The sequence below is a fragment of the Pseudophryne corroboree genome, chromosome 3, assembly GCF_028390025.1.
Source record: "Pseudophryne corroboree isolate aPseCor3 chromosome 3, aPseCor3.hap2, whole genome shotgun sequence".
Lineage (NCBI taxonomy): Eukaryota > Metazoa > Chordata > Amphibia > Anura > Myobatrachidae > Pseudophryne > Pseudophryne corroboree.
The window spans coordinates 785,599,876-785,621,945 of NC_086446.1; the positions used below are offsets into that span (position 1 = coordinate 785,599,876).

General features: G+C 48.2%; 1 long non-coding RNA gene across 2 annotated transcripts in view; it reads left to right on the forward strand.

Moving 5' to 3' along the window:
* Positions 1 to 22,070, forward strand: part of LOC135056890 (uncharacterized) — a 93,244-nt gene that overhangs the window by 11,100 nt on the left and 60,074 nt on the right. For both annotated transcript variants that reach the window (XR_010244093.1, XR_010244094.1), the window contains exon 2: positions 6,282 to 6,325. This is a non-coding gene — a long non-coding RNA (uncharacterized LOC135056890). The remainder of the gene's footprint in view (positions 1 to 6,281; positions 6,326 to 22,070) is intronic.

Consider the following 22,070-nt stretch of genomic DNA (forward strand, 5'->3'; position numbering starts at 1 on the left):
AAAAAAATCGGGTTGTTTATTGTTGTGAGCCATCTTTTCAGAGGCTCCTACGTTATCATACTGTTAACTGGGTTCAGATCACAAGTTGTACGGTGTGATTGGTGTGGCTGGTATGAGTCTTACCCGGGATTCAAAATCCTTCCTTATTGTGTACGCTCGTCCGGGCACAGTATCCTAACTGAGGCTTGGAGGAGGGTCATAGGGGGAGGAGCCAGTACACACCACCTAGTGGTCAAACTTTTAAACTTTGTGCCCTGTCTCCTGCGGAGCCGCTATTCCCCATGGTCCTGACGGAGTCCCCAGCATCCACTACGGACTACGAGAAATAGAATTACCGGTGAGTAAATTCTTATTTTAAAATCCTTGAACACTTATATAAGAAGGTTCAAGTTCAAAATGGAATCGCTCAGGGCGGTTATTGCAAGCCTGGAAGAAGGGGATTACATGGTATCACTGGACATCAAGGATGCGTACCTGCATGTCCCCATTTACCCACCTCACCAGGTGTACCTCCGATTTGTGGTACAAGACTGCCATTACCAATTCCAGACGTTGCCGTTTGGTCTGTACACGGCACCGAGGGTATTTACCAAGGTAATGGCCGAAATGATGATACTCCTTCGAAAGAAGGGAGTTCTAATTATCCCATACTTGGACGATCTCCTTATAAAGGCGAGGTCCAGGGAGCAGTTGTTGGTCGGAGTAGCACTATCTCAGGAAGTGCTACAACAGCACGGCTGGATTCTGAATATTCCAAAGTCGCAGCTGGTTCCTACGACGCGTCTGCTGTTCCTGGGTATGATTCTGGACACAGAACAGAAGAAGGTGTTTCTCCCAGAGGAGAAGGCCAAAGAGTTGTCATCTCTGGTCAGAGACCTCCTGAAACCAAAACAGGTGTTGGTGCATCACTGCACGCGAGTCCTGGGAAAGATGGTAGCTTCTTACGAGGCAATTCCATTCGGCAGGTTCCATGCAAGGATCTTTCAGTGGTATCTGTTAGACAAGTGGTCCGTATCGCATCTTCAGATGCATCTGCTGATCACCCTGTCCCCGAGGGCCAGGGTGTCTCTGCTGTGGTGGCTGCAGAGTGCTCATCTTCTAGAGGGCCGCAGATTCGACATACAGGACTGGGTCCTGGTAACCACGGATGCAAGCCTCCGAGGTTGGGGGGCAGTCACGCAGGGAAGAAACTTCCAAGGACAATGGTCGAGTCAGGAGGCTTCCCTACACATAAATATTCTGGAACTAAGGGCCATTTACAATGCCCTAAGACAGGCAAGACCCCTGCTTCAAAACCAGCCGGTGCTGATTCAGTCAGACAACATCACGGCGGTCGCCCATGTAAACCGACAGGGCGGCACAAGAAGCAGGATGGCGATGGCAGAAGCCACAAGGATTCTCCGATGGGCGGAAAATCACGTGATAGCACTGTCAGCAGTGTTCATTCCGGGAGTGGACAACTGGGAAGCAGACTTCCTCAGCAGGCACGACCTCCACCCGGGAGAGTGGGGACTTCATCCAGAAGTCTTCCAACTGATTGTAAACCGTTGGGAACGGCCACAGGTGGACATGATGGCGTCCCGCCTAAACAAAACGCTAAAAAGATATTGCGCCAGGTCAAGGGAACCTCAGGCGATAGCTGTGGACGCTCTAGTGACACCGTGGGTGTACCAGTCGGTTTATGTGTTCCCTCCTCTTCCTCTCATACCAAAGGTGCTGAGGATAATAAGAAAAAGAGGAGTAAGAACTATACTCATCGTTCCGGATTGGCCAAGAAGGACTTGGTACCCGGAACTACAAGAAATGATATCAGAGGACCCTTGGCCTCTGCCTCTCAGACAGGACCTGCTACAGCAGGGGCCCTGTCTGTTCCAAGACTTACCGCGGCTGCGTTTGACGGCATGGCGGTTGAACGCCGGATCCTGATGGAAAAGGGCATTCCGGTTGAAGTCATTCCTACGCTGATAAAAGCTAGGAAAGAGGTGACAGCAAAGCATTATCACCGCATATGGCGAAAATATGTTGCTTGGTGTGAGGCTATGAAGGCCCCCACAGAAGAATTTCAGCTGGGTCGTTTTCTGCACTTCCCACAGTCAGGAGTGACTATGGGCCTAAAATTGGGATCCATTAAAGTCCAGATTTCGGCCCTGTCTATTTTCTTTCAAAAAGAACTGGCTTCACTGCCTGAAGTTCAGACGTTTGTTAAGGGAGTGCTGCATATTCAGCCCCCTTTTGTGCCCCCAGTGGCACCTTGGAATCTCAACGTGGTGTTGGATTTCCTAAAATCACATTGGTTTGAGCCACTTCAGACCGTGGAATTAAAATATCTCACGTGGAAAGTGGTCTTGCTTTTGGCCTTGGCTTCGGCTAGGCGGGTGTCAGAATTGGCGGCTTTGTCCTGTAAAAGCCCCTATCTGATCTTCCATATGGACAGAGCAGAATTGAGGACGCGTCCCCAATTCCTCCCTAAGGTGGTATCAGCGTTTCACTTGAACCAACCTATTGTGGTGCCTGCGGCTGCTCAGGACTTGGAGGCTTCCAAGTTGCTGGACGTAGTCCGGGCCCTGAAAATCTATGTTTCCAGGACGGCTAGAGTCAGAAAGACTTTCGCTGTTTATCCTGCATGCACCCAACAAGTTGGGTGCTCCTGCTTCTAAGCAGACTATTGCTCGCTGGATCTGCTCCACGATTCAACTTGCACATTCTGCGGCGGGACTGCCGCATCCTAAATCAGTCAAAGCCCATTCCACGAGGAAGGTGGGCTCTTCTTGGGCGGCTGCCCGAGGGGTCTCGGCTTTACAACTTTGCCGAGCTGCTACCTGGTCGGGATCAAACACGTTTGCAAAATTCTACAAGTTTGATACCCTGGCTGAGGAGGACCTTGAGTCTGCTCATTCGGTGCTGCAGAGTCATCCGCACTCTTCTGCCGGTTGGGAGCTTTGGTATAATCCCCATGGTCCTTACGGAGTTCCCAGCATCCACTAGGACGTCAGAGAAAATAAGAATTTACTCACCGGTAATTCTATTTCTCGTAGTCCGTAGTGGATGCTGGGCGCCCATCCCAAGTGCGGATTGTCTGCAATACTTGTATATAGTTATTGCCTAACTAAAGGGTTATTGTTATAAGCCATCTGTTGAGAGGCTCAGTTATATTTCATACTGTTAACTGGGTATAGTATCACGAGTTGTACGGTGTGATTGGTGTGGCTGGTATGAGTCTTACCCGGGATTCAAAATCCTTCCTAATTGTGTCAGCTCTTCCGGGCACAGTTTCCCTAACTGAGGTCTGGAGGAGGGGCATTGAGGGTGGAGCCAGTGCACACCAGTAGTCCTAATTCTTTCTTAGAGTGCCCAGTCTCCTGCGGAGCCCGTCTATTCCCCATGGTCCTTACGGAGTTCCCAGCATCCACTACGGACTACGAGAAATAGAATTACCGGTGAGTAAATTCTTATTTTTTCCAATCCCAAATTCCATTGTGCTGCGTATACAGACAACAGTTTATGAAAGGCAACAGTTGATTCTGTTACAGGCGTCTTGTGCTGCGTGGCGTATTGAGGCTATATGTATGAGGACACATCTGTAGGTGGTGGTGCATTGAAAGACGCACAGTGATAGATTTGCACAGCCGCAAGACACTACAAGTTGTCATCTCAATTTTGAAGGAATCTACTTCGACATTAACATAAAGACATAGACGAGGCTGCGGCAAAAGACGCAGCCGTCTCTGCGTGTGGCTCTAAATTAGGCTCTATGTATGACAGTTTGGAGCGGGCCTAATTCAGACCTGATCGTAGCAACAAATTTGTTAGCAGATGGTCAAAACCATGTGCACTGCAGGTGGGGCAGATGTAACATGTGCAGAGAGCGGTAGATTTTTTTGGGGGGGGGGGGGGGGGGGTATTTTGTTTCTGTGCAGGGTAAATACTGGCTGCTTTATTTATACACTGCAATTTAGATTTCAGTTTGAACACACCCCACCCAAATCTAACTCTCTCTGCACATGTTACATCTGCCCCACCTGCAGTGCACATGGTTTTGCCCATCTGCTAACAAATTTGCTGCTACGATCAGGTCTCAATTAGGTCCCTGTATACGGAGGAAAGTAGAACTTATTGGAAAACAGGTGCAGCTGCTACATTGTAGCACTCCAGGGAGAATGCCTGCAAGAAGGAGGAAGTGAGAGACTTTGTGCAAGTACTCCCGTTTTTTAAAGCGGCAATCAACCTGGTTTTGCAGTGTAAATGATTGTCGCTTTAAAGAACCAGGAGAGCTCGCACAATCACTGACAATCTGATGCCGTCCTGCATCTGCTGTTACAGACCCATACCTTACATGTGCAGTACGGTGTCGGCGTATGTGCAATGTACTGAACAGTGGTACAAGTTGCGGCATGGGCGATCTGAATGAGGGCCAATTTGCCTTCACATTCTGCATACCCCTTAAGACAATACACTACTGTATGTGCTATATTTCATGTGTACAAAATACCTAGTCACATATAAGCATTACATATCATAAGGCAGCACTTTCTATGTGTCTCCAAGGAGCCCTCTCACTGGACCTGATTCTGAGTCGGAAGCAGGCGCATCTATTGCAAGAAATGCCCTTCCCTGGTGTACAGGCTTGTATTCTGATGAGTAAGGACTGAGATGCCCCCTTGTCAGCATCCGTATACACTGAAATACAGCTTGTAGCGTCCTCAGACGCCACCATCGGTCACACCAAGATCCCTATGGCAGGTGCAGTTTATCCGTCTGAGTATGGCCTCCTATGTGAACAGTTGTAGGTCTGAATACGCCACCGCTATCGGCGACATGCCCATAAGACGGGCCATCTGCGTACTTACACTTAGCCACCTCCCTGTCACTGCCCTGGAGAACGTATGTGTCCTGTGTTCCTCAATCACTACGGCGACTCTGTGCGCACAGAATCTGGACACATGCGCAGTGCGACTAAACCGCATGAGCAGGAGAAAACAAATCGCTTCACTGCATCTGACATTGTCACCCGAGGCGGACTTAAGGGGTTGGACAAAACCATGTGCACTGCAGGGGCTGCAGATGTAACATGTGCAGAGAGAGTTAGATTTGGGTGGGGTGTGTTCAAACTGAAATCTAAACTGCAGTGTAAAAATAAAGCAGCCAGTATTTACCCTGCACAGAAACAATATAGCCCACCCAAATCTAACGGGGGTATCCAGTTATCGCCGGCGGCTATCCTATTAACCCCGATGCAGCGTGCTCCTCCCCCCAATGCCGGCACTTATTGCTGATTATGCCACACATAATCAGCGGTAAGTGGCTGTCTGAGCCGCGATAACACATGGGATCGGGGACTTATCCCCAATCCCATGTGATATTGGGCGATCGCAGGTTTGTTTTCGCCCGATGAAAATGGCCTGTAATAGGATACCGCGATAATGATCATCGGGTCATCAACTGCAATATCCTGCCGCTTTCACCAGGCGAAAGCAGATCGTGGATAATAGGATACCCCCCCTAAATCTCTCTGCACATGTTATATCTGCCCCACCTGCAGTGCACATGGGCCCTCATTCCGAGTTGTTCGCTCTGTAATTTTCTTCGCATCGCAGCGATTTTCCGCTAATTGCGCATGTGGAATGTTCGCACTGCGACTGCGACAAGTAAATTTGCTAAGAAGTTTGGTATTTTACTCACGGCATTACAAGGTTTTTTCGTCGTTCTGGTGATCGTAGTGTGATTGACAGGAAGTGGGTGTTTCTGGGCGGAAACTGGCCGTTTTATGGGAGTGTGTGAAAAAACGCTGCCGTTTCTGGGAAAAACGCGGGAGTGGCTGGAGAAACAGGGGAGTGTCTGGGCGAACGCTGGGTGTGTTTGTGACGTCAAACCAGGAACGACAAGAACTGAACTGATCGCAGTGGCAGAGTAAGTCCCGAGCTACTCAGAAACTGCTAAGAAATTTCTATTCGCAATTTTGAGAATCTTTCGTTCGCAATTTTGCTATGCTAAGATTCACTCCCAGAGGGCGGCGGCTTAGCGTGTGCAATGCTGCTAAAAGCAGCTTGCGAGCGAACAACTCGGAATGAGGGCCATGGTTTTGCCCAATTGCTAAGTTACATCTGCATTGCAGTTTACGTACGACTCAGAATCAGTTCTAGTGTGTGTTTATCAGCAGGTGTTATGTGGAAGCTGTGGGAAGTATGATCAGCGCTGTACTAAACATTGCATGACTTGTCAGTTATTAGTTATGTCTTACCACATATTAAACTTACAAATTAACCTATTTCATTTTCTTTTAGTATGAATACAGTGCTTTTGTTATGAGCCAATAAACCAAAGACAGGTCAGTGATTGTTTATTTATTTTTGGTTAAGCTATTTAAATAATTATACATATACTGTATGCGAAAACTTCATTTTTATGTGAACAACGTAGCTGTTACTCCACACAAATATGATCTGTTATTAGTAATATAAGTCTACATGGAGGCATCATTATGAATAAATGTGGTAGCACTATGGCGTATATGATGGTGTTACTAGGTTTTGTGTATAAATGTTACATACAGAGAAGTACAGACAGATTTGTTGGTACCCTTAGAGCTCATTATAACAATGGGGGTCATTCCGAGTTGTTCGCTCGCAAGATGCTTTTAGCAGCTTTGCACACGCTAAGCCGCCGCCTACTGGGAGTGAATCTTAGCTTATCAAAATTGCGAACGAAAGATTAGCAGAATTGCGAATAGACTTCTCTGTGCAGTTTCTGAGTAGCTCGGGACTTACTCTGCCACTGCGATCAGTTCAGTCAGTTTCGTTCCTGGTTTGACGTCACAAACACACCCAGCGTTCGTCCAGACACTCCTCCGTTTCTCCAGCCACTCCCGCGTTTTTCCCAGAAACGGTAGCGTTTTTTCGCACACACCCATAAAATGGCCAGTTTCCGCCCAGAAACACCCACTTCCTGTCAATCACATTACGATCACCAGAACGAAGAAAAAACCTTGTAATGCCGTGAGTAAAATTCCTAACTGCATAGCAAATTTACTTGGCGCAGTCGCACTGCGGACATTGCGCATGCGCATTAGCGACTATTCGCTCCGTTGCGACAAAAAAATAACGAGCGAACAACTCGGAATGACCCCCAATGTGTTGTTCCTCCTGAAAAGTGATTAAATGAAAGCTTTTGTCTTATATACCAGTATGTCTTTGGTATGTCAGAGACTAAAGCAGAGGTCCACAAACAAAGTCCTCTAGGCATCCTAAAAGTCCAGGTTTTAAGGATATCCCGGCTTGCACACAGGTGACTTAATTAGTACCTCAGTCAATTTAATTCAACCGTCTATGCCAGGCATTCCCAACCACGGTCCTCAAGGCACACCAACAGTGCAGGTTTTAGTGATATCCAGGCTGCAGCACAGATGGTTAAATCAAAATAACTGAGCTACTAATTAAGTCACCTGTGCTGAAGCCTGGATATCACTAAAACCTGCACTGTTGGTGTGCCTTGAGGACCGTGGTTGGGAATGCCTGGTCTATGCTGAACCATGGATAGTATTAAAACCTAAACTGTTAGGGTGCGTTGAGTACTGGATTTGGGAACTACTGGGCTAAAGCAAAGAAACTTTGAAAATAGATAAATTATTGCACATTCTCCAAGGTTATTCTTAAATGGTCTGGACAGATTTGTTGGTACCCTTTGGAAAAATTCATAAATAATTATATTATAATGTTATTTCAAGCTAAATTCATTCTTGCATTAGCTTCACACATGTCTTCAATCTGATTAGTCTATCAGCCTTTTTAATTGTAGATAAGTAGTCACTCTGCTGTTTGGTATCATTGTGTGTACCACGCTGGACATTAACTAGAGAAAACAAGGAGAGAGATGCTGAGGAGATCAGCAAGATAATTACAGACAAGCATGTTACACGTAAAGGCTGAAAGATCAAGGTGTACCAACAGATCTGTCCAGGTCATTTTAGAATATTTTGGGAGAATAACCAATAATTTACCTGTTTTCACAGTTTCTTTGCTTTATTCTGTGAAATAGTAACATCATACATGCATACATGAGATGAAGTGCATCCAGAAAGTATTCACAGCGCTTCACTTTTTCCACATTTTGTTATGTAACAGCCTTATTCCAAATGGAATAAATGTATTATTTCCCTCAAAATTCTACACACAATGGTGGTCATTCCGAGTTGTTCGCTCGCAAGCTGCTTTTAGCAGCATTGCACACGCTAAGCCGCTGCCTACTGGGAGTGAATCTTAGCTTAGCAAAATTGCAAACGAAAGATTCTCTAAATTGCGAATAGAAAATTCGTAGCAGTTTCTGAGTAGCTCGACACTTACTCTGCCACTGCGATCAGTTCAGTCAGTTTCGTTCCTGGTTTGACGTCACAAACACACCCAGCGTTCGCCCAGACACTCCCCCGTTTCTCCAGCCACTCCCGCGTTTTTCCCAGAAACGGCAGCGTTTTTTCACACACACCCATAAAACGGCCAGTTTCCGCCAAGAAACACCCACTTCCTGTCAATCACATTACGATCACCAGAACGAAGAAAAAACCTTGTAATGCCGTGAGTAAAATACCAAACTTCTTAGCAAATTTACTTGGCGCAGTCGCAGTGCGAACATTGCGCATGCGCAATTAGCGGAAAATCGCTGCGATGCGAAGAAAATTACAGAGCGAACAACTCGGAATGAGGGCCAATACCCCATAATGACAATGTCATTGCACTGTATTAGCTTTTAATTGAATAACTTTTCAGGAAGAATGAAGCATTGTTTTAATGAGCTGCAAGTGTACCATCAAATTTGTCCACATCGGTATACTAGTGAAGAGACCCGTTCTGCTGCCCCCCTGCTCTGACTGCTGATTACCCTGTCCATCTTCTGCGCTCTGCTCCGTCCTGTTCGCAACCAGCCCTACTCGCACAACGCCACTTCCTACCCCACACACAGCGCTGAATCCCACTCCCAAAATGACCACATCCCAGTTCCAGTTCTGCGGCACTAGGTCCCTCCCACCCCCCTCGCAAGTTGGAGCTGTCGGAAGGGTCGCATGCGCACCAGCTACCACTGCATGCCCATATTGCAGATTGGACAGACCTTACACAATTATGCTACAGGGCAGGCATTCCCAACCTCGGTCCTCAAGGCACACTAACAGTGTTCAAGCCTGGTTTTAGTGATATCCAGGCTTGAACACAGGTGACTTAATTGGTACCTCAGTTATGTTGATTTAACCGTCTGCAGTGTCGGACTGGGGCATGTAGGACCCACCGGGGGAATGCAGTGGTAGGGGCCCATGTTTAGGGGTGCGGTCAGTCTGCAGAGGGGGTGTGGCCTGACTATAGAGACTAGAGTTGATCTACCTACTGTAAGTGATGCAACAACGTTGCAAAACTGCTAAAGATTTATAGTACAAAATTAGCATTAAAGTAACTACTGATAAGACCTTTAAACATGCACAGGACGGATCGTGTTACATTTATAGGTGTAGTGTGGAACCTTTACAGATATTGTAATACCCCTTTCTCTATCGTCCTAGTGGATGCTGGGGTTCCTGAAAGGACCATGGGGAATAGCGGCTCCGCAGGAGACAGGGCACAAAAAGTAAAGCTTTAGGATCAGGTGGTGTGCACTGGCTCCTCCCCCCATGACCCTCCTCCAAGCCTCAGTTAGATTTTTGTGCCCGGCCGAGAAGGGTGCAATCTAGGTGGCTCTCCTAAAGAGCTGCTTAGAAAAGTTTAGTTTAGGTTTTTTATTTTACAGTGAGTCCTGCTGGCAACAGGATCACTGCAACGAGGGACTTAGGGGAGAAGAAGTGAACTCACCTGTGTGCAGGATGGATTGGCTTCTTTGGCTACTGGACATTAGCTCCAGAGGGACGATCACAGGTACAGCCTGGATGGTCACCGGAGCCTCGCCGCCGGCCCCCTTGCAGATGCTGAAACGAGAAGAGGTCCAGAATCGGCGGCAGAAGACTCCTCAGTCTTCTTAAGGTAGCGCACAGCACTGCAGCTGTGCGCCATTTCCTCTCAGCACACTTCACACGGCAGTCACTGAGGGTGCAGGGCGCTGGGAGGGGGGCGCCCTGGGAGGCAAATGAAAACCTTTTTTGGCTAAAAATACCTCACATATAGCCTCCGGGGGCTATATGGAGATATTTAACCCCTGCCAGAATCCATTAAAGAGCGGGAGACGAGCCCGCCGAAAAAGGGGCGGGGCCTATCTCCTCAGCACACAGCGCCATTTTCCCTCACAGAAAGGCTGGAGGGAAGGCTCCCAGGCTCTCCCCTGCACTGCACTACAGAAACAGGGTTAAAACAGAGAGGGGGGGCACTAATTTGGCGTTAGAAATATATAAAAGATGGTGGCTTGGCACAGCATGGAGTAGGAGCATAGCTTTTAAGCTCCCGCACAAACTCCTACATTAATCCGTTTTAGCCCGATGCTATCTACATAAAAAGTGACTCTACTTCAACCCTAACTGCTGGTGCATCGCTGGAACTACCTGCCGGTCCCCTCGGACCAATATAACAGCCGTTTGACGGAAGATACTGCGGGTGCTGTCTCGGAGCTGCTTGCGGCGGCCATCTTGCCAGCGTGGGGCGAGACACCTGCCTGACACTCTGCTCTCCGCTCCCCGGCCGCGTACCTCCTGTTTGCCGCCACGGTGCCTGGACGTCCTACGGCTGTCCCTCCGCTATTCGCTCTCCTGACACAGGAATCCGCGGCGCTTCCGGGTCGGCGCTCTCCGGGGCCGACGCTGACTCCGGGCTGCGTCCCACGTGCTGCACCTTGGAGAGAGGCCTTCTTCACCGCTGCGGGGAGACACGGCGCGGCCTGCACTCCACAAGCCACCGCAGGAGAACACTACAGGCTAAGCGGCAGATCATCAGCTCCTGTGGCTCACGGCAGGTACACCTTCCCTGCAGTGCCCCCTGCAATATTCTCCTACCTGGACAATACTCCCCTCTGGAAGCTAGATAGGATATACCACTCCGACATCCACATTTCTATGCATATATCTACCTGCCCATTCCTGCACTAATTCCTTGCCTGGATGGTGCGCATGCTGGGAGTAATACAGGGCACTACACCCCAATTTGCACACGCTTACGCCTCTATACCTCTGCCTAAATACAACGTGCTGACATCTCTATATAAAACACCGACCTCCCTGACCCCCCTACCCGCTACACGTGAAAGCTGTGATCATCACATTGATCCTGTGTCTGGGCCACTTGGGAGTGCGCTGCTACGGCTCAATCTCCATATTCCTCCACACTTGTAATCCTACTCTACAAGCCTCCTGTGCAATATACTGGACATTACAATGGGGAAGACAGGTGCAGCCGCGAAATTACAAAAATATGCGAGGGAATCCTCCTCTTCCCAATCCACTTCCAACGCGGCTCGTAACCCTCAATCTCCGCGCTCTGAAGGCGAGGACCCAGCCTTAAACGACTCGACGCACTCCACGCAGCAAATAATACAGGCTATTGCTGCCTCAGAGCAACGAGTCTCTGATAAAATTGAACGTGTCCAGATAGATGTTTCTCTACTCCGTCAGGATCTCCAAAAGATTTGTGAAAGAGTGAGTGAGACTGAGCACCGCATTTCGGACCTGGAGGACACCACCTATCCACTTAAAACTAAGATGGACGATCTTTCCACACAACTATCATCGGCTCACGCTAAGCTATCCGATATAGAAGGCAGACTCCGCCGGAACAATGTCCGCCTGGTTGGGCTACCTGAGAGGGCAGAGGGAACAGCCCCGGAGAAATTCTTTGAAGACTGGCTGATTAAGATGTTTACACGTGAAGCCTTCAGCCCACAATTTGCGGTAGAACAAGCACATCGTCTTCCGTCTCGTCCTCCTCCACCAGGCGCTCCTGCTCGAACGTTCATTGCTCGTCTTCTTCACTTTAAAGACAGAGACACTATACTTCGTCTGGCTCGTCTCCAGGGCCCGCTGATGTTCGACAACCACACGATCTCAATTTTCCCAGACTTTGCCATTGAAGTCCAGAAATCCCGTGCCCAATTCTCTCTTGTCAGACGCAAACTCCGGGATCGGAATATCCAATACTCGATGTTGTTTCCGGCTCGTCTGAGGGTTATATACAACGACGCCACGCACTTTTTCTCAAACCCGAAAGATGTGGAATCCTGGCTGGAACACAGACCTCCAGCTCCTGAATGAACTCGTATTGGTCATATGTAGTTGGCGTGGGTAACTATTATAGCGTAAACCGTATGGTTTCTATTGTCTCTACCCCTATGGGCTGATGCATGTCACTTACCTCTCTGGGGTTTTTTCCTTTTTTTAGCATCGGGCCACTACACCTGCTAAGCTCTATGTGCGGGAGTTCCCTGCTGTAGATAGCTTAGGGATCTAGTCCCACAGTTCTGTTCTCCCAGCTGGTTTGTTCTGTACCCAGCTAGTTTAATTTAGTTTTGTTAGGGTATAGGTATGACACTAGGTTGCTTATTGGTCATACAGGGTGGGTGCGGGATGGGATGTTTTATTGTTGTTGTTACTTTCCTTTTCTTTATTCTTTCCTCCCTTTTTTTTCCTTCTGCAACTGATCATGGTGCTCTAACGCTATGGAAATGTATGGTATTTCAGATGTCACATTTGGAGTATGCTCGGCCTCGGCCTTTCAGTCCTAATCGGGTTTTCCAAGTTAGGGAGTATGGTTTTATTATGATACGATTCACTGGGTACCCTACCTCACACACTATACTCCTTCCGTCTCCCACGACTTATCTCCTTGTGCCCATTCACAGCGCTCTACGATATGGGATCTAATACAGACGCCACGGGGAGGGACACGATTAGACTGATGGGATGGAATGTCCGTGGTTTAAATGATAAAATTAAACGCTCACTTGTCCTGAAACAACTTCAAAAGTACAGAGTTGACATAGCATGCCTCTCTGAGACTCATCTGTATGGTAGTAAAGTCATGGCCATTAAAAGACCGTGGGTTGGGTGGGCCTACCACTCCACGTTCTCCTCCAGCGCCAGAGGGGTATCGATATTGGTTAAAAAATCGGTAAACTTTCACCTGGAGCATAGCAGCATTGACCCTCAGGGTCGTTATGTGTTTTTACGTGCTGTCATACATCATGCACTGTATCATATCATGGCTATATACATTCCCCCCCCCTATAACAGTGAAGTTCTACGTAAGGCAGCTGACTTTATAGCCCAATCCCCTGACACACCGGTTATTAGTGTGGGTGACTTCAACAACGTCATGGACTTGTCTATAGACCGCTGGCGGGAGTCTCGCGACTCCACCTCCCTCCCCCCTGCCCCGACCCCTTTTGCAAGAATTGTTGCTGAGCTTGGCTGGATGGATATCTGGAGAGTGCGAAACCCTACTATAGCGCACTATTCCTGTCACTCCGCTACCCATAACACACTGTCACGGATAGACTTGTGCCTTATTTCCCCGACATTATCGCCTAGAATTTCTGAACTAACATATTTGTCCAGGGGTATTTCGGACCACTCACCGGTTTTACTAAAGCTGTCTATGACGCACGATAGGGGCAGCAGTCAGTGGAAACTGCACCCATTTTGGTTGAATTTAATGGGAGAGGGCTCCGACCTTCTCTCGGACTGGAAAGTCTTCCTTGATTGCAACCCCCCAGACTCCTCCCCCACTGTCCGACATGATGCATACAAAGCATATATTAGAGGTACCTTTATTAAAAGAATAGCCGGCATCAAGTCGTTTAACAGGAGGGAGGAAGCGAGACTCGAACAGGCCTGCCGTGATTTGGAATCTGTATACATAGAATCACATTCCCGGTCAGATCGGGAGGCGTGGCTGCACGCACAGGGAGAGTGGGCCGATTACCTCTTTGATAAATCCAAGCGTAGGCTGCTGTTCTCCAGTCACAGGCAGTACTTTCAGGCGGAACTGGGGGGCAGTTGCCTGGCTTTCCTGGCCAGGGATGAAACCCATTCTCGCACTGTTCAGTGTATAGCCGATGGGGATGGCAGTCTCTGCTACTCGGGGAAAGACATAGCAGGGGTATTTAAAATTTTTTATTCCAAACTATACTCGTCAGGAGTCTCCCACACCGACGAGCAACTGCACTCCTACCTCTCGCGGGTGAATTTGCCCAATTTATCGCGGGAGGCGCTTGAAGCACTTGAGGCTCCTTTCACCCTGGAGGAGGTGGAGTGCGCTGTGTCGTCACTCCCTTCTTCCAAGGCACCTGGTGGGGATGGCCTCCCAGTGGAGATATATAAAAAATTTAACTCCCACTTCAGTCCTTATTTATTAGATTTATTTAATACCTTGTTTGAAATTGGTGAACTTCCCCCGTCCATGTCTGAAGCCACTATTATAGTGCTGCCCAAACCGGGGAAGGATCCCAAGGCTCCCGATTCCTACCGCCCTATTTCACTACTGTCCACAGATGTTAAAATTCTTGCAAAGATGCTTGCCATCCGTCTGAACGCGGTCATCGGGTCTATTATACATCAGGACCAGACGGGCTTCATGCCGGGAAGGTCCACTATGCAAAACCTACGGAAGCTGTTCTATCACCTGCAGGGGGCTGGCTTGCTGGGTTCGGGGGCAGTGGTGGTGTCTCTCGACGCCGCCAAGGCCTTCGACTCGGTTGAGTGGTCCTACCTTTGGCAGGTATTACACGGGTTTGGCCTGGGCCCTGTGTTCATCGGGTGGGTTCGATTACTGTACTCCTCTCCAGCAGCCCGTGTCTCTGTTAATGGGTATACCTCGTCCTCATTCTCTTTGGCCAGGGGCACACGACAGGGTTGCCCGTTGTCCCCGGCCCTGTTTGCATTGGCTATAGAACCACTGGCTTGTATGATAAGGGACAACCCGAATATTCAGGGACTGGCAGCCGGCTCCACGGTGGATAAGATTTCACTGTATGCCGACGATATGTTGCTGTTCCTTAAGGACCCAGATGCCTCACTCCGGGCTATGCTTCACACAATTAATGAATTTGGGGAATACTCTGGCTTATGTATAAACTGGGACAAATCCTTTATTTTTCCCATTTCAGGACATATCCCGGAGGGGATATGCACGTCACACTCACTGCAATGGACTCTGAAATTTAAATACTTGGGTGTTTGGGTCACGGGGCCAGCATCAGAATATGCCAAGTGGAACATAGACCCTATCACAGCCCTTTTTAAAAGTAAGATCCACACATGGAAGGCACTACCACTGACAGTATTGGGACGCATCAATCTCTTTAAGATGTCCATCCAGCCTAAGTACCTATATGTCCTGCAACACTCCCCCATCTACCTCCCTAAAAAAATATTTGCTAACATTGACAGTCTCATATCTTCCTTTATCTGGGGTCATAAACCGGCGAGGATAGCTATAAAAAAACTTTGTAGGACCAAACTCACTGGGGGGGCGAGCCTGCCTAATCTCAGGCTGTATTATCTGGCAGCACAGCTGGTGCACCTCTCCGGCTGGATCACAGGAGTGGGTGGCTCGACCCTACAGGGATATTTGACAGACTGGGTTGGACCCCCCTTCACCCCCTTCCTTTTCTTGCTTTCGGGAATGTCAGTGACGGGTCTTCCTCCTATCCTGCGACAGGCTCTGTTGGTCTGGAAACAAGTACACAACCTCTATGACTGGGCCGACCTAGAAACAGATTCACCCTTATGGTTTAATAGTTCGTATATGGAACTTCAGAAGCTGTCAACAGACAATATTTGGATAAAAAGTGGGGTGACCTCCCTAGGGCAATTATATGTGGATGGTTATCTTAAATCATTTGCGCAACTGCAGGCTGAATTCGAGCTCCCAAACACAGCCCTATTTAGATACTTCCAACTAAGACACGCCATACAGACCCAGTTCAAAACGGCCCCTTCCATCTCCCCTTCTCCAGTTAAACTTATGCTGCAACGCTTACCCTCCACAGGTAAAATTTCAACAATATATGCCTCACTAAACAATAGAACCCTACCTGCCTCTTTAGATCCGCTTAGGCTGAGCTGGGAAGATGATATAGGCCCCCTGTCAGACGAACAATGGCTACAAATACTGGGCTCCGCCAGGTCTACCACTCCTTGCATTAGATATCAACAGGTGCATCTCTTTATCCTACACAGGGTTTATCGAACCCCTCTACTTCTCCAACGAGCTGGTTTAAGACCTGACACTTTATGCCCCAAATGTCGGATGGCAGATGCTGGTTTTTGGCATCTGTTATGGAATTGTCCGAAAGTCTATGAATTTTGGACTTGGGTTTGGTCTGACATATTAACTACTGACCCATCTCTTCCCCAAATTAATCCCAGAACCTGCCTCTTCGGGGTGGACCTGGAAGAAACCCATTCATTGCTCACATATCAGTATGTCCTGTGTCTGATCACGCTTGCCAAGGTCATCATTGCACGCTCCTGGTTTGCAGAGACCCCTCCCAGAGTATCGGAGTGGAGAGCCCTGGTAACCTTGGTCATAGGGCATGAAAGGCTAATGTACTTATCCCGCAACTCTGTGTCCAAGTTTCACCGTAAGTGGGATAGATGGACTTTGGTGCGGCCGAGTGCGGAATTGACGTAGCCCGGTGATAGGCAGATACTGTGGACACACACAACCCTATACTTGTAATTGTGACCTCCCCTTTACTCACGTATACTAAGCAAGTAGCGACGACAATGTCTTAATGACCGGTCCGAGCGCTCCGAGCACAACCCTCTCATTTCAAGCACCACAAGCCTTATGTTTTAATTTACAATGTAAATCAATGTAATACCTACTGATCAGCACAATGCATTGTATTGTAAATTGTATGTTTTGAACTGTTGCCTTCTTCCTTTTCTTTTCTTTACTGCTTTTCTCTCTTTTACCACACTTATGTAACCAAATGAAAAAATTTTCAATAAAAAATTTACTTGATAAAAAAAAAAAAAGAAATATATAAAAGATGCTATAAGGGAAAACACTTATATAAGGTTGTCCCTATATAATTATAGCGTTTTTGGTGTGTGCTGGCAAACTCTCCCTCTGTCTCTCCAAAGGGCTAGTGGGGCCTGTCCTTTATCAGAGCATTCCCTGTGTGTGTGCTGTGTGTCGGTACGTGTGTGTCGACATGTATGAGGACGATGTTGGTGAGGAGGCGGAGCAATTGCCTGTAATGGTGATGTCACTCTCTAGGGAGTCGACACCGGAATGGATGGCTTATTTAGGGAATTACGTGATAATGTCAACACGCTGCAAGGTCGGTTGACGACATGAGACGGCCGACAAACAATTAGTACCGGTCCAGACGTCTCAAAAACACCGTCAGGGGTTTTAAAACGCCCGTTTACTTTAGTCGGTCGACACAGACACAGACACGGACACTGAATCCAGTGTCGACGGTGAAGAAACAAACGTATTCCTTATTAGGGCCACACGTTAAGGGCAATGAAGGAGGTGTTACATATTTCTGATACTACAAGTACCACAAAAGAGGGTATTATGTGGGATGTGAAAAAACTACCGTAGTTTTTCCTGAATCAGATAAATTAAATGAAGTGTGTGATGATGCGTGGGTTCCCCCCGATAGAAAATTATGGGCGGTATACCCTTTCCCGCCAGAAGTTAGGGCGCGTTGGGAAACACCCCTTAGGGTGGATAAGGCGCTCACACGCTTATCAAAACAAGTGGCGGTACCGTCTATAGATAGGGCCGTCCTCAAGGAGCCAGCTGACAGGAGGCTGGAAAATATCATAAAAAGTATATACACACATACTGGTGTTATACTGCGACCAGCGATCGCCTCAGCCTGGATGTGCAGAGCTGGGGTGGCTTGGTCGGATTCCCTGACTAAAAATATTGATACCCTTGACAGGGACAGTATTTTATTGACTATAGAGCATTTAAAGGATGCATTTTCTATATATGCGAGATGCACAGAGGGATATTTGCACTCTGGCATCAAGAGTAAGTGCGATGTCCATATCTGCCAGAAGATGTTTATGGACACGACAGTGGTCAGGTGATGCAGATTCCAAACGGCACAAAGGTGTATTGCCGTATAAAGGAAGAGGAGTTATTTGGGGTCGGTCCATCGGACCTGGTGGCCACGGCAACTGCTGGAAAATCCACCGTTTTTACCCTAAGTCACACGTTTCCCCTTCGCAGGCTCCTGAAGTCTGGTTTACCAAGGTCTCCCTCCGACAAGGAGGCAGTATGGGAAACAATTCACAAGCTGTATTCCCAGCAGGTGATAATCAAATTACCCCTCCTACAACAAGAAAAGGGGTATTATTCCACACTATATTGTGGTACTGAAGCCAGAAGGCTAGGTGAGACCTATTCTAAATCTAAAAAAATTTGAACACTTACAAAGGTTCAAATCAAGATGGAGTCACTCAGAGCAGTGATAACGAACCAGGAAGAAGGGGACTATATAGTGTCCCGAGACATCAGGGATGCTTACCTCCATGTCCCAAATTTGCCCTTCTCACTAAGGGTACCTCAGGTTCGTGGTACAGAACTGTCACTATCAGTTTCAGACGCTGCCGTTTGGATTGTCCACGGCACCCCGGGTCTTTACCAAGGTAATGGCCGAAATGATGATTCTTCTTCGAAGAAAAGGCGTCTTAATTATCCCTTACTTGGACGATCTCCTGATAAGGGCAAAGTCCAGGGAACAGTTGGAGGTCGGAGTAGCACTATCTCGGATACTGCTACAACAGCACGGGTGGATTCTAAATATTCCAAAATCGCAGCTGATCCCGACGACAAGTCTGCTGTGCCTAGGGATGATTCTGGACACAGTCCAGAAAAAGGTGTTTCTCCCGGAAGAGAAAGCCAAGGAGTTATCCGAGCTAGTCAGGAACCTCCTAAAATCAGTGCATCATTGCACAAGGGTCCTGGTAAAAATGGTGACTTCCTACGAAGCAATTCCATTCGGCAGATTTCACGCAAGAATTTTTCAGTGGGATCTGCTGGACAAATGGTCCGGATCGCATCTTCAGATGCATCAGCGGATAACCCTATATCCAAGGACAAGGGTGTCTCTCCTGTGGTGGTTACAGAGTGCTCATCTTCTAGAGGGCCGCAGATTCGGCATTCAGGATTGGATGCTGGTGACCACGGAGGCCAGCCCGAGAGGCTGGGGAGCAGTCACACAAGGAAAAAATTTCCAGGGAGTGTGATCAAGTCTGGAGACTTTTCTCCACATAAATATACTGGAGCTAAGGGTAAATTTATAATACTCTAAGCTTAGCAAGACCTCTGCTTCAAGGTCAGCCGGTATTGATCCAGTGGGAAAAACATCACGGCAGTCGCCCACGTAAATAGACAGGGCGGCACAAGAAGCAGGAGGGCAATGGCAAAAACTGCAAGGACTTTTCGCTGGGCGGAAAATCATGTGATAGCACTGTCAGCAGTGTTTCATTCCGGGAATGGAAACTGGGAAGCAGACTTCCTCAGCAGGCACGGCCTCCACCCGGCAGAGTGGAAACTTCATCGGGAAGTTTTCCACATGATTGTAAACCGTTGGGAAATACCAAAGGTGGACATGATGGCGTCCCGTCTGAACAAAAAACGGGACAGGTATTGCGCCAGGTTAAGAGACCCTCAGGCAATAGCTGTGGACGTTCTGGTAACACCGTGGATGTACCAGTCGGTGTATGTGTTCCATCCTCTGCTTCTCATACCTAAGGTACTGAGAATTATAAGACGTAGAGGAGTAAGAACTATACTCAGGGCTCCGGATTGGCCAAGAAGGACTTGGTACCCGGAAATTCAAGAGATGCTCACAGAGGACTTATGGCCTCTGCCGCTAAGAAGGGACTTGTTTCAGCAAGTACCATGTCTGTTCCAAGACTTACCGCAGCTGCGTTTTGACGGCATGGCGGTGGAACGCCGGATCCTAAGGGAAAAAGGCATTCCGGAAGAGGTCATTCCTACCCTGGTCAAAGCCAGAAAGGAGGTGACCGCACAACATTATCACCACATGTGGCAAAAATATGTTGCGTGGTGTGAGGCCAGAAAGGCCCCACGAAGAAATTTCAACTCGGTCGATTCCTGCATTTCCTGCAAACAGGAGTGTCTATGGGCCTCAAATTGGGGTCCATTAAGGTTCAAATTTCGGCCCTGTCGATTTTCTTCCAGAAAGAAGTGGCTTCAGTTCCTGAAGTCCAGAAGTTTGTCAAGGGAGTATTGCATATACAACCCCCTTTTGTGCCTCCAGTGGCACTGTGGGATCTCAACGTAGTTCTGGGATTCCTCAAATCACATTGGTTTAAAACCAGTCAAATCTGTGGATTTGAAGCATCTCACATGAAAAGTGACCATGCTCTTGGCCCTGGCCTGGACCAGGCGAGTGTCAAATTGGTGGTTTTTTTCTCAAAAAAGCCCATATCTGTTTGTCCATTTGGACAGGGCAGAGCTGCGGACTCGTCCCCAGTTCTCTCCCTAAGGTGGTGTCAGTGTTTCACCTGAACCAGCTTATTTTGGTGCCTTGCGCCTACTAGGGACTTGGAGGACTCCAGGTTGCTAGATGTTGTCAGGGCCCTGTAAATATAGGTTCCAGGACGGCTGGAGTCAGGAAAACTGACTTGCTGTTATCCTGTATGCACCCAACAAACTGGGTGCTCTTGCTTCTAAGCAAACTATTGCTAGTTGGATGTGTAATGCAATTCAGCTTGCACATTCTGTGGCAGGCCTGCCACAGCCAAAATATGTAAATGCCCATTCCTCAAGGAAGGTGGGCTCATCTTGGGCGGCTGCCCGAGGGGTCTCGGCTTTACAACTTTGCCGAGCGGCTATTTAGTCAGGGGCAAACACGTTGGTAAAATCCTACAAATTTGATACCCTGGCTAAGGAGGACCTGGAGTTCTCTCATTCGGTGCTGCAGAGTCATCCGCACTCTCCCGCCCGTTTGGGAGCTTTGGTATTATCCCCATGGTCCTTTCAGGAACCCCAGCATCCACTAGGACGATAGAGAAAATAAGAATTTACTTACCGATAATTCTATTTCTCGGAGTCCGTAGTGGATGCTGGGCGCCCATCCCAAGTGCGGATTATCTGCAATATTTGTACATAGTTACAAAAATCGGGTTATTATTGTTGTGAGCCATCTTTTCAGAGGCTCCGCTGTTATCATACTGTTAACTGGGTTCAGATCACAGGTTGTACAGTGTGATTGGTGTGGCTGGTATGAGTCTTACCCGGGATTCAAAATCCTTCCTTATTGTGTACGCTCGTCCGGGCACAGTATCCTAACTGAGGCTTGGAGGAGGGTCATGGGGGGAGGAGCCAGTGCACACCACCTGATCCTAAAGCTTTACTTTTTGTGCCCTGTCTCCTGCGGAGCCGCTATTCCCCATGGTCCTTTCAGGAACCCCAGCATCCACTACGGACTCCGAGAAATAGAATTATCGGTAAGTAAATTCTTATTTTCTCTGACGTCCTAGTGGATGCTGGGAACTCCGTAAGGACCATGGGGAATAGCGGCTCCGCAGGAGACTGGGCACAAAAAGTAAAAGCTTTAGACTAGCTGGTGTGCACTGGCTCCTCCCCCCATGACCCTCCTCTAAGCCTCAGTTAGATTTTTGTGCCCGAACGAGAAGGGTGCAAGCTAGGTGGCTCTCCTGAGCTGCTTAGAAGTAAAAGTTTAAATAGGTTTTTTATTTTCAGTGAGTCCTGCTGGCAACAGGCTCACTGCACCGAGGGACTAAGGGGAGAAGAAGCGAACTCACCTGACTGCAGAGTGGATTGGGCTTCTTGGCTACTGGACATTAGCTCCAGAGGGACGATCACAGGTTCAGCCTGGATGGGTCCCGGAGCCGTGCCGCCGGCCCCCTTACAGAGCCAGAAGAGCGAAGAGGTCCGGAGAAAGCGGCGGCAGAAGACGTTCCTGTCTTCAAATAAGGTAGCGCACAGCACTGCAGCTGTGCGCCATTGCTCTCAGCACACTTCACACTCCGGTCACTGAGGGTGCAGGGCGCTGGGGGGGAGCGCCCTGAGACGCAATAAAAACGATATAAAAAACCTTATATGGCTAAAAAAAAATGCATCACATATAGCTCCTGGGCTATATGGATGCATTTA